General features: G+C 38.4%; 1 pseudogene; it reads left to right on the plus strand.

Moving 5' to 3' along the window:
• Nucleotides 1-3,058: 3,058 nt before the first annotated feature.
• LOC122139860 lies at nt 3,059-3,681 on the plus strand (annotated as a pseudogene).
• The last annotated feature ends 10,907 nt before the right edge of the window (nt 3,682-14,588 follow it).

A 14,588-nucleotide genomic window follows, 5' to 3' on the forward strand; every position in this document is an offset into this window, starting at 1 on the left:
AATTATTTGAAGGTTGACTTTTTTTGTATTAAAAAAAACTTTTTCTTTTATTGGCGGTTTTGATGTAGTATATGCTAATTTTTTGAGATAGGAATTTTGCGGTTTTCATGAGATGTATGCCAAAATCATCCGTATTAAAACAATAAAAGGACCTGAAATATTCGCAGTTGGGGTGCAATGAATTCTAAAATATATGAAAGTTTAATTTTTATCATTACCTTATGATGAAAAATAATGAACTTTTCACAATATGCAAATTTTTTGAGAAGGACCCTGTATATATATATGTTCTATTGTAGGTAATTTTGTCTAACAATTAATGCTTAATTAGATGCTTTTTTAAATAATAAACTCATAGCACTTATATATTTAACAAGATAATAATAATATAATAATAAAGAAAAAAAAAAACAGGAGTCATATCTGGTGCACAACAGTAAAGTCTGTGTAAAAAAAAAATTCTGTGGGAGGGAGCTGGTGGGATTGCCGAGCCAACGGTGGAGATGAGGGAGTTAAGAGCCAAGGCGGGAGCCGATGGGTCGGAGCGGTCCGAGGTGGAGTCCATAGACTCGCAGGCTGGAAGCAGAGACAGGGGATCCTCATGCGGATAGGCGGGAGCTGGAGACTGGAAGCAAGTCCCGAGGCGGGACCAGAGGCGCCCAGATGGCTGCTGACTGAGGGTGAGCTGAAAGGACAGGCACCCGAGCGGAGATGGAGCAGAAGTATACTGACTTGTCTAGGAGGAGGCGGGAGAGAGGGAGGCTGGAAAGGAACACAGGAGGATCAGGGCTGGATGGAAACCAGCGGCGAGATGGAGCAGAGGAACTGACTGGTGCTAGGAGGAGGCGGGTAGAGGGAGGCTGGGAGGCAACACAAAAAGGAACAGAAAAAGTCCGTATGACTGTGTGACATAAGCAAACTTGAGGGGAACAAAATAGTAATTGTGTGCACATTTTAGTACATCGAGGGAACGAATAGTAAATTATATGCATTCTGATTTATTTATTTTTTCTTGCAATCTCATGTGCAGGGGCTCCATAGAGTCGTTATGGTTTCCTACCATAAAATATGTATTTATGCCGATAACATAATCGGTCCATTCAAAACGATATTCAAAGCAAACTATTAATAACATGCTCGGAAGGTCACTCTAAGAGTAAACATATGCATACCATACTGACATCAGAAAGATGCGTCAGGTGAGTGTAAAATTTTACTGTGCAGCTATGTTGGAAAAACATTTAAAAATCGAAAAGTTCTAAAATGAGCTAAAATGCAAGAATGATTATATCTATATGAAATGGTTTCTTTGCGCTTCTCTATTTTCAATTTTCAATATCCAGCAACTGACATCATGCTGTGGAATTACCTACCCATACGCAACGTGCTGTACCTAGCCTACTGCAACAGATGTCTGAGGATGACACACAGTAAAATTAATAACATTCTCTATAAAGAAGTATTTTATGAAATTGTTTGTGTTTGGAAAATCCTGGAATTTCATGACAGTGTCTGTATAAAAACCTGAGTATTTGAAGGGGGACAGTGTCCCTTTTTTCTTAAGGAGTTTTACATCATTTAATATTTAATTTAATACTATTACTTCTAACATTAACTCATTACTATAATAACACTTACTCAGGCATATTCTGCTTTAAGTTGCTGCAGAGATGGCGCCCATCCGAGGCAGATCAGTGTTGTGCTTGCAACGCGCTTCGATCTTGAAATTTTTTTCTGTTTTATGTTTTATGGCGACTGCCTAACTTACAAGTAGACAGGAATTACTGGACATTGCCAATTTAGCCAAACCATCTTGAATTTACTGGTGTTTATACCTCCGGAACTACAAACATTAGTCACTCCCAAGAGTCACTCCCAAATACATAGTCTCTATTTATCCATACATAGTCTATACTTCTATTTTCATAGGCTAGCTACATTCCTACTACTGCAGCCAGCATAGTTTTTATTATTATTGTTTCTTCACATTGTATGTGTGTATAGTTGTATACTGTATAGTTTATGTATGTGTGTGTGTAGTTTTGCACTGTCTTGGCATTCACTGTGGACAGCAAAATAAGAATTGCATTACTCAGGTAAACTTGTTTTTCCTCACTGGGTATATGACAATAAACACTTTGAATCCTAAGTAAAAGATGTTAGATCATATTGCTTTTTTTTGATTGATTTTATTTACATATGTGTGTCTTTGAAGTAATCCAAAAGTAATCATTAATCATTAACTTGTGATACTTGGATTAAGTTACTGAATAATTTTTTATTATTATTATTATATTATTTTTTTTTTTTTTGCAGTAACCCTCCCACCCATACTTACCGCATATTCTCTGTATTAATTAAACAACTTGAAAACATTTGGGAAAAAAAAAATAGGTGCTGGAAAATTTGCTTAAATTTAAGAAAAGTCAGAGTTATGCACAGCAGTTAACCAAAACACTGTGAACTTTGCTACTGTTTATTTTCCAATCAAAGAATGGCAATAAATTGTCAGCAATTTGTGATTGTCGGTACTAACATACTAAAACACCAAGCAGGCTCCTATATAACATAGCCTTTAATAAGAGAGATCATTGCGTGGGAGTATAATAAAACTGACTCATCCTTTCAAAAGAACATCTTACAGTTCTTTTGTTTTGTCTGTACCTTTATAAAAAATACATGAATGTCATTGTGCACAGCATTGACAGCCACTACTGATGTGCAAAGAAGCTCTGTTTTGTTCTTTATTCCCAAAACATTCCCAGTAATGGAGGGCAGTTTTTGTTTCTGGCGTGTGACTTGCCCTTCCTTTGTGTACACACTGTCTCTTATCCTGACAGACTCCTCCTCTCTACCTGATCTGGGGTATAAAGGACACTTGTTTGTCAGCAGATGCACTATGTTTCCTCTGTGGCATTGGCTGAAATTAAGCTTATACGACCAGGTTCCTCACAGCTGTGTCCAGATTATTTTACCAGCATCTCTGGCATTGCATAGCTGTCAAAAGATCCTTTAAGAAGACATGTCTTTTGGCTGGAGCTCATAGGGTATCGTGTTCATGTGTTCTTGGGCTGAGAGCTTACCTTGTGACCAGAGTGTCTTGTACTCTCCTCCACGTGGAGGGGTCACAGCATTCATCGGCTCAAACTAGCGATGGACAGCTCAGATTATCTGGGATGGCCGGGTGGATGTCCTGCGTGGTTCAGAGCACCGGACAGATGCAGCTGTAAAGTCTTGACTCCATGCTGGCTCTCTATCAGGATCTTCTACGAGCACGTCGGGCCCTGACTAGTTCATATCCATCCTTCTGCCGGTCTTGGCCTGTACTGGGTGTCCATTGGAGGGAGCGAAGGTGCACTAACTGCATTTGAAGAAGAGTCCGTCCAAGGCTAAAGTCATGATCCTAGCAGGTGTGTGTATCGTAGCCCATGGGCTTATGCAGCTGATTCCCGTGTACTGGTCTGCATATAGGCATCCTCAGGGACTTTTACAACCCTTTGCTGACTGAGCCCGGAGAGTAGGATGGAGCAGCGCTCTACATCGCTGGGCAGCAGCTGCCCTCCGATTTTGGGGGGGGGATCATTGCTCTGTTGCTCTTGGCCCTCCCAAAGGGAGAAAAAGTATAAAAACCCCATAGGATGCCGTATCCTGCGTTCTCGCTCAATGGTGGGGGATGGCTAGAAAGAATGAGACTATTTGGTGAAACAAACTAAGGACAACTCTGAAACTCAGGGCTTGTTGCAGTGAGGGTGTGCTCAATGCAAGCAGTCATTTCTGAAAAAAAAGTGGAAAATCCATGCCAAACACTCCATCTGGAGAAGAAGAAACATGTTTGATGCCTTTTGGTCTCCAGGGACGGCGATGTTGGCTTGTTCAGAATGTAATCCAGTTGCTAGGAAAATGCAAAACTAGGTCTGTACGTTAGCTGAAATCTCAAGGGACCATCATTTTTAGTTAACTGAGGTGTATATAAAGCTTATTTCTCATTTCTTGTAGTTTTTAGGACTAGTCGCACGTAACGATTTTATGTTTTGATTAAAGTATTTTTAACAGACAAGTGACTTGTGTTCACTATGTAGTAGAAGAATTTAAAATATCATTATCGTTTTTTTTTTAAACCATCAAAATGTGTATGATTTTAATTGTAATTTGCATTTCTTTATTTATTATATTGATTTTTTCTCACTCTATTTGTACAAATGGAATTGCAAATTTCTGTTGTACATATATCTTTGGTCTATAAACACTTCCTGATACAAAATGTGGATGCTAATCCCTTAAAATACTCTAAACAAACTGAACTAAAAGCCGTCCCAGGGATCATTCTAAGTGTGGTCCACGGATCGTGTGGGGAGGCGTTTGTATAATGGTGGGCAAGTTTAGTTTGAGTTCTTTTGTTTTGTGAGCACTGAGGTGGAAAGAACAGCTGAGGAGGCGTAAATGTTTCTGTGTGAAGGGTAATTTTGTCCTGTAGTCTTCATATTGTAGCTAGGTTGTAGTGGCGGAATAGGAACATTAAGAGTTGTACCTTTGTGTTCCAGTACAAAAAATACAATGAAACAGCAAGGGTGGAGTAGGAGGCTTGAAATATCTCTGTAACTCTTCCTTTATGAGGACGTCGTAATGATGGCCTAGAGAGAAAAACCTGAAACTTGAGCCATGAGGCCATGTTACCTGCAGTTAGAAGCAAATCCAAATACACAAACAGTATCATCAGCAGATCACGTAACAAGTGCAGGGGGCAGAGGTGGCAGTAAGGGGAAAGCCAAACAACAGAGAAACAAAGAAACAGCAGCGTTACACAAAATGCAATTTTCAGAGGTTTCCCAGCAAACAGCTGTAACGAAGAAGTGGTTGCTGAGCTCCAAATGGTGCTTTAATCTAGGAATTATAACATGCAAGATTAAATGAAAATGACGCCGAAAATTTAACAGACTAATTAAAGATAGTCTTCCTTCAGAAATACACTGATGATAAAAAAAGTACCACAGCGCCTAGTTTTGATTTTTAAATGTACGAGTACATGCTTATGTTTATTCAACGAAGACTTTTGGAAAATCAGTCTGTTTTGATATTGTGAGCGCCCAAATAAAAATAAATTTATGAGAAACAATCCAACAACACCACCCACCTGGCCAAACTTCAGTTCTGCCCTCCTCACCTAATAGTATATACCCTAGCGACATAAAACTGGTTTTGTGCTCCAGGGTCACACATTTCCGTAAAGGCCTACCTTTAGAACTATAACCATAATAAACATACTATAAGTAAACTTACACTTATTCTAAGTTAGATCCACTATTGTATGATGTTGCCGTATGGCAACATATCATAAAGTACCTTAAAATTATATAATTTTTTTTCAGTTTTTTGTGTGCGGTAGAGGGTAAATAATTTGAATAAAATTTACATGCAGGGCTGCTAAAATAATTCGATTTTCACCTTTCATATATAATATGAAACATAATTCACAGGATTAAAGAGTATTATTTTACAATTAAGGGATAGGGTTAGGGTTAGGGTTAGTGCATGCTGTGTCATTTTCTTACCAATAACTGTGAATGAATAGCAGAATGATGCTAACATCACAGTAATTTACTGCTCTTGTTTTCCTGTGAATTCACATTATAGTTCTTATTAACTGTGCCACTGTGAAAAATTTAGTTCTTATAGTTGTTAATTGTTTTGAAGTCACCATAATGGTGATTAGTGACTATTATTTGTTTGGGCTCTACCTTCATATTAAAATTTCTGATCTAGTCATGTCAGAAGTGTGACAAATGAACACATTTGTTGAATTGACAAGCTGGAACATGAAATAAGCTAATTTCCTGACTTTAAGGTAGTCACACTATTCTTTCCACATAGCAATGGTCATCTGGCCCAGCTCTGGACCAAACAACCAGTTGCACTTGTAGTGCCCACACCACCTGATGAGGGGAGATGTGAATAGTTAATGAAACACAGGACATGGAGCTGCTGCTTCACCATCACAGCCTCTGTATTTTCTGAGCAGCGCGCCCCTCCCCCAAGCAGGTGAACACTTCCCAAGGGAAAACAAAAAAAGCAATCAGTGACTCCTTCAAAGCTGAGTAGGGAACATTAATCTTCACAGATAATACATTATAAAGTGAATTCGGAAAATACATTCACTTGTCTTAAGTTCAGTGATAATCTAATATAATTTATTTGCTATTTTTCCTAGTTTTACACATTTATTTATAATTTTTTTTGGAACCACCACACTCTCCCCTTCAAAAATAAATGTCGCCCTGGCATTACACCCTTCTTTTTTTCAGTTGATGTTGTTTGATACATATGCTCTAAGTTGTGTGTGTACTGTGTGCTACTGTATCTACAGTTCATTAATAAAGTTCTGTTTTGGGAAGCGCATAGTCTCTTGTCTTCCTTATAGACACTTCCTTTTCACCTTTTAATTCATTCTCTTCAGTATGCATATAAGTCTTTGTATGTGTACAAGTATACTGGCTGATACGGTGGTACTGGCGGAGTCCATCGGTTCAAGTTCTGCATCCCATATTGAATGGGCTGAAACATTCCTGTGTTTAAATGCTCTACCCGATAGCATGCCGGAGTACCAAGGTAATCAAAGGTAAATGTCTTTGGTGGTCTCCTTCTCTAATTACAGGCCATCTGCACCCCTGTTCTCCTTCCTCCTCATTAACTTCACTCATGGCTATATGTCCATCTGCTACAAATAACTGCAGGTTGTTCCTCCACCCTCATACCTTCCCTCTCATTTCATTTTTCTAATTCATTGTTTCCTCCCACAGGTTGCTGATGCTGTACTACAAGTAGGTTTTTTTCATTTTTCTAATTCATTGTTTCTTCCCACAGGTTGTTGATGCTGTGTACTACAGGTAGGTTTTCATTTTCCTAATTCATTGTTTCCCCTCTAAAGGGTTGCTGATTAACTGCACTACAAGTAGGTTTTTCATTTTCTAATTCATTGTTTGCTTCCCACAGGTTGCTGATGCTGGACCACAGGTAAGTAATAGTAGCGCACATTCTTCATCTTCTTCTTCTGAAATTAGGATCATGCCTTTCCATGGAGGTTGGTCCCCATGTTTTCCTCTTTGCTTTTTGGCTGTAGTTTGGAGCTCAATTCCAGTGGAAGATAATCGCCTGTGTAATGCAAGAGTTTTCGGTGTAGAACCCCATGATCTTCCTTTTTCCTTGTTCTGGTTTCACTTCATAGACAGGACCATCTTCTCCCTTGGAGGGAACCACGAGTGAGAGTATCACATCCTCCCAATGATTCCACCCAGCTTCCCTGTGTACCTCCTGTAGGGTGTGAGGTTTCTAACCAGAACCACGATCTCCTGGGTGCAACACCAAGCTCATTGGCACTTTCTTCATTAGAATCCTTTTTTTTTCTCTCTCTGCCACCTGCTTGGTGTTTTTTGGCAATCGTGTTATGCTTCCGTGTCAGTGACTCCATCTCTTTACATATTCCTTGTGTGGTCCTCAGCCCCTCCCTCTGGTGTCCAAAAAAGAAAAAAAAAGAAGAAAAATAGCAAGTCTACAGGTAGTCTTGGTGAGAGCGCCCAAACAGAAGATAGAGATAATAGAAAAGTAAAAGTTACCATACATTGTGTGTACTGTTGTGAAGTGAAGGTTAATTTGTTCAGCGATTGCTTCAAGTTTAAACTTCTGTGTTTTCTGTCCAGGTCTTCTTTTTACATCTAGAGGCAACGCGTCTGATTGAAATGTTTCCACCTGCCTGTTTCCTTTGCGCGGGTGGTATAATAGTTGTTGTTCGCGATTCTGCATTTCCACAATTCTACTTTAACTAAGAAAGCAACTGATTTTTGTGAACTTGGCTCCCTGGTCATGATGAATCCTTTTGGGGAAATCAGATTTCAGTGCATAGTCATTAAAGATTCTTTCAACAGCGGTTTTGGTAGATTTACGATATGGTGGTGTAAGCTATTGCAAACCTCATTGAAGTGATCAGCTATCGCAAAAATATATTCATACCCTCCTCTGCACTTGCCGAGGGTCACCCGAAAAGATCAATGGAAGTAGAGATCAAATGGGTGGGTGGTGACAATGTGTTGCTGAGTGGGTGCTACCTAATTTCTTTACTTGACTTCTTTTCTGTTTAAAGAAACGGTTCACAACACTTAGTCACCAGCATATTCAATTTCACCCCTGCATTTTTGGCCAGGAAGAATCTTGTCTCCAATTAAGGAATATGGTCCTTTCCACTAACTATATGTAGCTCCTGCAAGGTTACGTTGTTTGTATATTTCTGGCAGCACAGGCTGAGTTTGGATATCTGTTTTTTCTGTGAAGGATTCTGTTCTGCAGCATCTCTAAACAGCGCTGTTATTGCATCACTAATTGAGAAATAATCATGTAATGTAGTAGCACAAGTTGCGCACACTGTATAGGCTAACTGATAAAATCGTCCAGGGGCAGAGCTGACCAACACCTTTTTTGTGCAAACTGCGTGACCGTTATTACAGTTTTACTATGCAAAGTGATATGGAACTATCATCTACGGTCCAAGAGAGCTGCCTGGAACTTCTGCCCAGTCATGGCTCATCATGAAACTCATGTCTGTAGTCCAGATCTGGACCTCACAAGGGCTGTCTATCTATCAATCATCTAACTATTTCTATCTATCTATCTTTCTATCTTTCTATCTCTCTGTCTATCTATCTATCTATCTATCTATCTATCTATCTATCTATCTATCATCTGATTATTTCTATCTATCTATCTATCTATCTATCTATCTATCTATCTATCTATCTATCTATCTATCTATCTATCTATCCGTCCATCCATCCATCCATCCATCCATCTATCTATCGCTGACAGACTTTCCATTGCCTTCAAAATATTCAAACTTTAAGCGTTTACAGTTTTTCTCAATTAAGCTTTGGAACATTTCTCAAAGAATCATCCTTGACATTTGCAAAACAGTAAGTGCATTTCTCAAAACAACTTGTACAAATAGTAAAACACCATGGATTACCTGCAAAAGCCAGTCTCTTGCTCCAAATCCTTAGTTCATCTAAAAAAATAAATATCTGTGTCAATAAACATGTCAGTGCCATCAGAATGACAAGTCCCTTGTGTCATTGTGTAGGATAAGAACAGTCAAATTAGCAGCAGTCATGTTGTCAATATAACAGTGTACTCTGGAGGGATGTTCTGATGTAAACTATGGCAACATTTTGGATGACAGTTACTGTATTGAAAAGTATGCCATATGCTTATGTATGCAATATATCCATTTCAAAAGTACAAATTTACACATTATTGTATGTGGGATATTGATTGAAAGAGACTGGATATAATTCCTAGTTACACTTTTACAGTTTTTCTCAGTCGCTTTGGTGCGTTTTTCACATCATCCCTAACATGTGCAAAATAATAAGTGCATTTCTCAGAACAATTTGTACAAACTGCAATATACAATAGATATGTTTCTAAAGCTACACTCTAAAAAATGCTGGGTTAAATATAACCCAATGCTGGGTTAAAAAGGGACCAACCCAACAGTTGGGTTGTTTTGACCCAACATTTGGCTTGAAAGGTATATAAGGTCCAGGGGTCAGAAAGTAAAGAGTCCTGCCATATGTTTATTCCACCCATGAACTCAGCAGCTGTTTTAACCAGAGAGGAGAACCAAGTCATTCCTTTCACATCACAAGGCGAGTCTGAGTCAGATCCCAAAGTCCTCAAAGAGTTAAAGTTAATGAGATAATTAAGTGACTAATTAAATGAAGATTGTGCATTAGTGATGAACACCTGCTGTTAACAATCAACAACAGAAGAAAGAGAAACACTAGAACTACAAGCTGACTCAGGCACAGCCTTGGATGAAATATACTGATTTATTTCTTTTTTAAAAGCACACAATATGCCACCATAAATGTGGTCAAGGTTTGCTTTAGTTGGTCTCTTGGCCCTTTTAATAACTCAAAAGTGGTTGGTTTCTGAGCAATTGCAATATTGTTTCACAGCAAACATTTGTGCATTGCTGAATCAAAAGCTTAGTAGCAGAGTAACTTGTGATTTCTGCTAATAGCTCATGGTAAATAAACTGTACGTCAAAGGTCTCTCTCTTTGGTTTATTGTTCCGGGTACTGTATAACCAATTAAAAAAAAAACTATTAAACAAATACCACCTTAATGTGTCAATATTGAATAAAAAAAAAAGCTATATCAGCTCAGGAATTTAGCCATGAACATTTATCTATACTATCCTCAACAGTGGTGACAATAATTTTCATACTGCGGTGCATGATGGGAGTTTTGCACTATGGTGTTACCCAGCATTCATTGCATCATGGCTTGAAGCATTTTGTTGATTGTCACCATTGTTGAGATTGGTATACTGGTTCTTGATGTCTCTCTGTGTGTCTGAATAGTATAGTAGGTTTTTTTTTTTTTGGTGTATTATATGTATATATACACACACACACACACACACATATATATACACATACTTTTTTTTTTAATTAATTCACTATGTATTTTAGAACAACAGTGTTCTGTAGTTTCACATAGTTCTTAATGCAAAACCTGAACCTGTAAATGGAAAGCAAGTTATTTTCAAGAGCGAAATCAGGCCATTTCATGAGGCTTGTTTCATCACATATAAACAGCAGATATCTCATCATTGTCAAAACACCACATGCATTTCTACAGAGAGAGGTCATAAAACATCAACACAAGATCCAATATAACAACTAAATCAAACACTGATCTCCATGATGGTGGCATCATTTTAACCAATAAAACATCAACATCTGATCCTCTGTAATTTCCAATAACAGCATGTGTTCATCATTAATGCACAATCATCATTTAATTAATCACTTATTTATCTCATTAACTTTAACTCTTTGAGGACTTGGGATTTGACTTGAGACTTGTTTGTGACTTGAAAGGAATGACTTGGTTCCTCCTCTGGTGAAAAATCAGCTGCTGAGTTCATGGATGGAGCAAAAATATGGCAGGACTTTTACTTTCTGACCCCTGGACTACCCACCTCTGGTCAAAATAACCCAACCGCTGGGTCAAAAACAACCCAACTGTTGGGTTGGTCCCTTTTTAACCCAGCGTTGGGTTATATTTAACCCAGCATTTTTTAGAGTGTAGTCAGTCACTAAAAATCCTTAGTACATCTCTCAAAAGTAAATATTCATGCCAACGATCATGTCAGTGCCATCAGAATGATAAGTCATTGAGTCATTGTTCACGAACAAGCTCGTCAAAATGTTTAGGCATGTTGTCAATGTAACTGTGTACTTTGACAGTACACTCTAAAAAATGCTGGGTTAAATATAACCCAGTGCTGGGTTAAAAAGGGACCAACCCAGCGGGTTGGGTTGTTTTGACCCAGCGGTTGGGTTATTTTGACCAGAGGTGGGTAGTCCAGGGATGTCGAGAAAGTAAAAGTCCTGCCCATATTTTTTGCTCCATCCATGAACTCAGCAGCTGATTTCACCAGAGGAGGAACCAAGTCATACCTTTCAAGTCACAAACAAGTCTCCAAAGTCAAATCCCAAGTCCTCAAAGAGTTAAAGTTAATGAGAGATAAATAAGTGATTAATTAAAATGATGATTGTGCATTAATGATGAACACATGCTGTTATTGGAAATTACGAGAGGATCAGAATGTTGATTTTTTATTGGTTAAAATGATGCCACCATCATGGAGATCAGTGTTTGATTTAGTTGTGCTCATGACCCATGACTTGTTGGCGGCTAGGATCTCTGTCTCTGTAAAAAATGCATATTGTGTTTTTACAATGATGAGATATTTGCTTGTTTATATGTGTGATGAGAGCAAGCCTCATGAAATGGCCTTTGTTTCATTTAAAATAGCTTCCTTCCATTTTACATGTTCAGGTTTTGCATTAAGAACTATGTGAAACTGCAGAACACTTGTTGTTCTAAAATATATAGTGGAATTAATAAAAAAAAAAAGTATGTATGTGATGTGTGTATATATACATATAATGCACCAAAAAAAAACTACTATACTATTTAGACACAGAGAGACATCAAGAAACAGTATACCAATCTCAACAATGGTGACAATCAACAAAAATGCTTCATATGATGCAATGAATGCTGGGTAACACCATAGTAAAAACTCCCATCATGCTTTGCAGTATGAAAAAAATTATTGTCACCGCACAGTTGAGGATGCAGTATGATAAATGTTCATGGCTAAATTCCTGAGCTGATATAACTTTTTTTTTCATTCAATATTGACACATTGAGGTGGCATTTGTTTAATAGTTTTTTTTTTTGTAGTTATACACAGTACCTGAACAATAAACCAAAGGAGAGACCCACTTTACATATTTATTTACTTCATGAGTTATTAGCGTAGAAATCACAAGTTACTCTGCTACTTCAACTTTTCGTTCAGCAATGCACAAATGTTTGCAGGAAAACAATATTGCACTGCTTAGAAACCAACTGCTTTGAGTTATTAAAAGGGTCAAGAGACTATTAAAAGCAAACCTTGACCACAGTTATGGTGGCATCTTGTGTGCTTTTAAAAAAAAGAAATAAATCAGTAGTATATTTCATCCAAGGCTGTGCCTGGAGTCAGTTGTAGTTCTTGTGTTTCTCTTTTCTTCTGTTAAGTTGATTGTTAACAGCAGGTGTTCATCACTAATGCACAATCTTCATTTAATTAGTCACTTAATTATCTCATTAACTTTTAACTCTTTGAGGACTTTGGGATCTGACTCCGAGACTCGTTTGTGATGTGAAAGGAATGACTTGGTTCTCCTCTGGTTAAATACAGCTTGCTGAGTTCATGGGTGGAATAAACATATGCTGCAGGGGGTTTTTACTTTCTGACCCTGGATTACTATACTCAGCTAGCAACTGCTGGGTCAAAACAACCCAACTGTTGGGTTGGTCCCTTTTTAACCCAGCGTTGGGTTATATTTAACCCAGCATTTTTTAGAGTGTATGGCCCTATAAGTGGGATATGGGTTAGGACGCCATGCTCCGAAATAGCAGCACACATGGTGATATTTCCTCCCCTTTGGCCTGGCAAATCCACAGTAGCTCTGTGACCGATGACATTCGACCCGCCTTCTGCATTTGGTCAGGGTTGAAGCCAGCCTCATCCACGTATACAAAGTTGTGAGAGGGTTCACCTTGATTCCAACTCCATTATACGCTATATCCCAGAACACACACAGCTGAATTTGTTTTGGTAAGGGAAGAGTGACACAAATGTACATATATTGCATGTTCCTTCCACAGCAATGGAAATGTGTGCAGTTTATGCTTACTGTACTATGTATCACTATAAAATGTTGCTCTAAATTAGTTACATAGATATATGTTTTACCTGTACATACTGGTACCGTAGCTCCTTAACTCTGTCCTCATTCCTTTGGAATGGTACACGGTACAGCGGTTTCATACTCATCTGGTTTCTGTGCAGCACCCTGTCGATGGTTGAGATGCTAACCGTATGGATGTTTTCAAAGACATCGTTGTCTTCTATAATGGTCCTTTGTATTCCCTGAGTCTTAGCATTGTTTGCTCGGACCATGGTGCAAATAGCCACCTCCTGTTGAGGTGTGAAAAGGCGTCCTCTGCCACCGGTTTGAGGTAATCTTGCGGTCCTATGTGGGGACAAATGCAGTGATGCATCACACACTTTCACATAGACAAAAATTATGCAAACACACATTTTACTGTAAAACATACAGGTGGGTGCATGTAAGGTGCAGTATGTATCTGCATAGAGTATATTTCTGTATTCTGTGAAATACAAGTGGACTACTGTAATATGAAGCATTATAGGAAGTAAACAGTATACTGCTTATATACAGTAACAGTGCACTGTACATTGGTGGACATACCTGTTCTCTTCTCTCTTCAAAGCGTTTGAACTATTGAGGACCGCGGTTGATCTCCCAATATTCGGTGCACCCTTCGACCAGCTTCAGCCATAGTAAGGCCATGATTGACAACATGGTCTACAATGAGTGGCTCTAATGTCATCAGATATGCGCCTATGTCCTCTTCTGCCTCTTCCTCTGTTTTGCCTTCCACCACGCATCCTTGCTCCTCTTCTTCCTCCTCTTGGCTGTTGATCCTGTTCGTTTCCTGGTCCATCCATTATTGGTAAATTGCAACTCTGTGCTGTGGTCTGTCTATATATGATTCCCAGTTGATTGTTCATGAGATGCACCTTTGACAACTGGTTGATTGTTGGTTGAACTAACACTTTACATTCCTTGAGTGAGGGTCAGTTTCACCTGCACAATTCATCAATTCACGTTTTTGTACAAAAGGTCTAATAGAAATGTGTAAAACTATGCTTGACAGTTTATGACAAATAGTTCAACAATTTTGCATGTAATGGCTTATGCAAGGAACTAATGCCTAGATGTTTTGAGGGGTAAGACTATTGCAAAGAGAACTATATAATACATTTTGAGCAACATGACATTAGCAACTGATAATGTAGGAAACCACAGATAAATGTGCATAATCAATTGGATAAATGTACAAAAGCAATCGCAACTTATTCAAAAGAATGAGAAACTGTGTTTATGATG

Source organism: Cyprinus carpio, chromosome B15 (genome assembly GCF_018340385.1).
Source record: "Cyprinus carpio isolate SPL01 chromosome B15, ASM1834038v1, whole genome shotgun sequence".
Taxonomy (NCBI): Eukaryota; Metazoa; Chordata; class Actinopteri; order Cypriniformes; family Cyprinidae; genus Cyprinus; species Cyprinus carpio.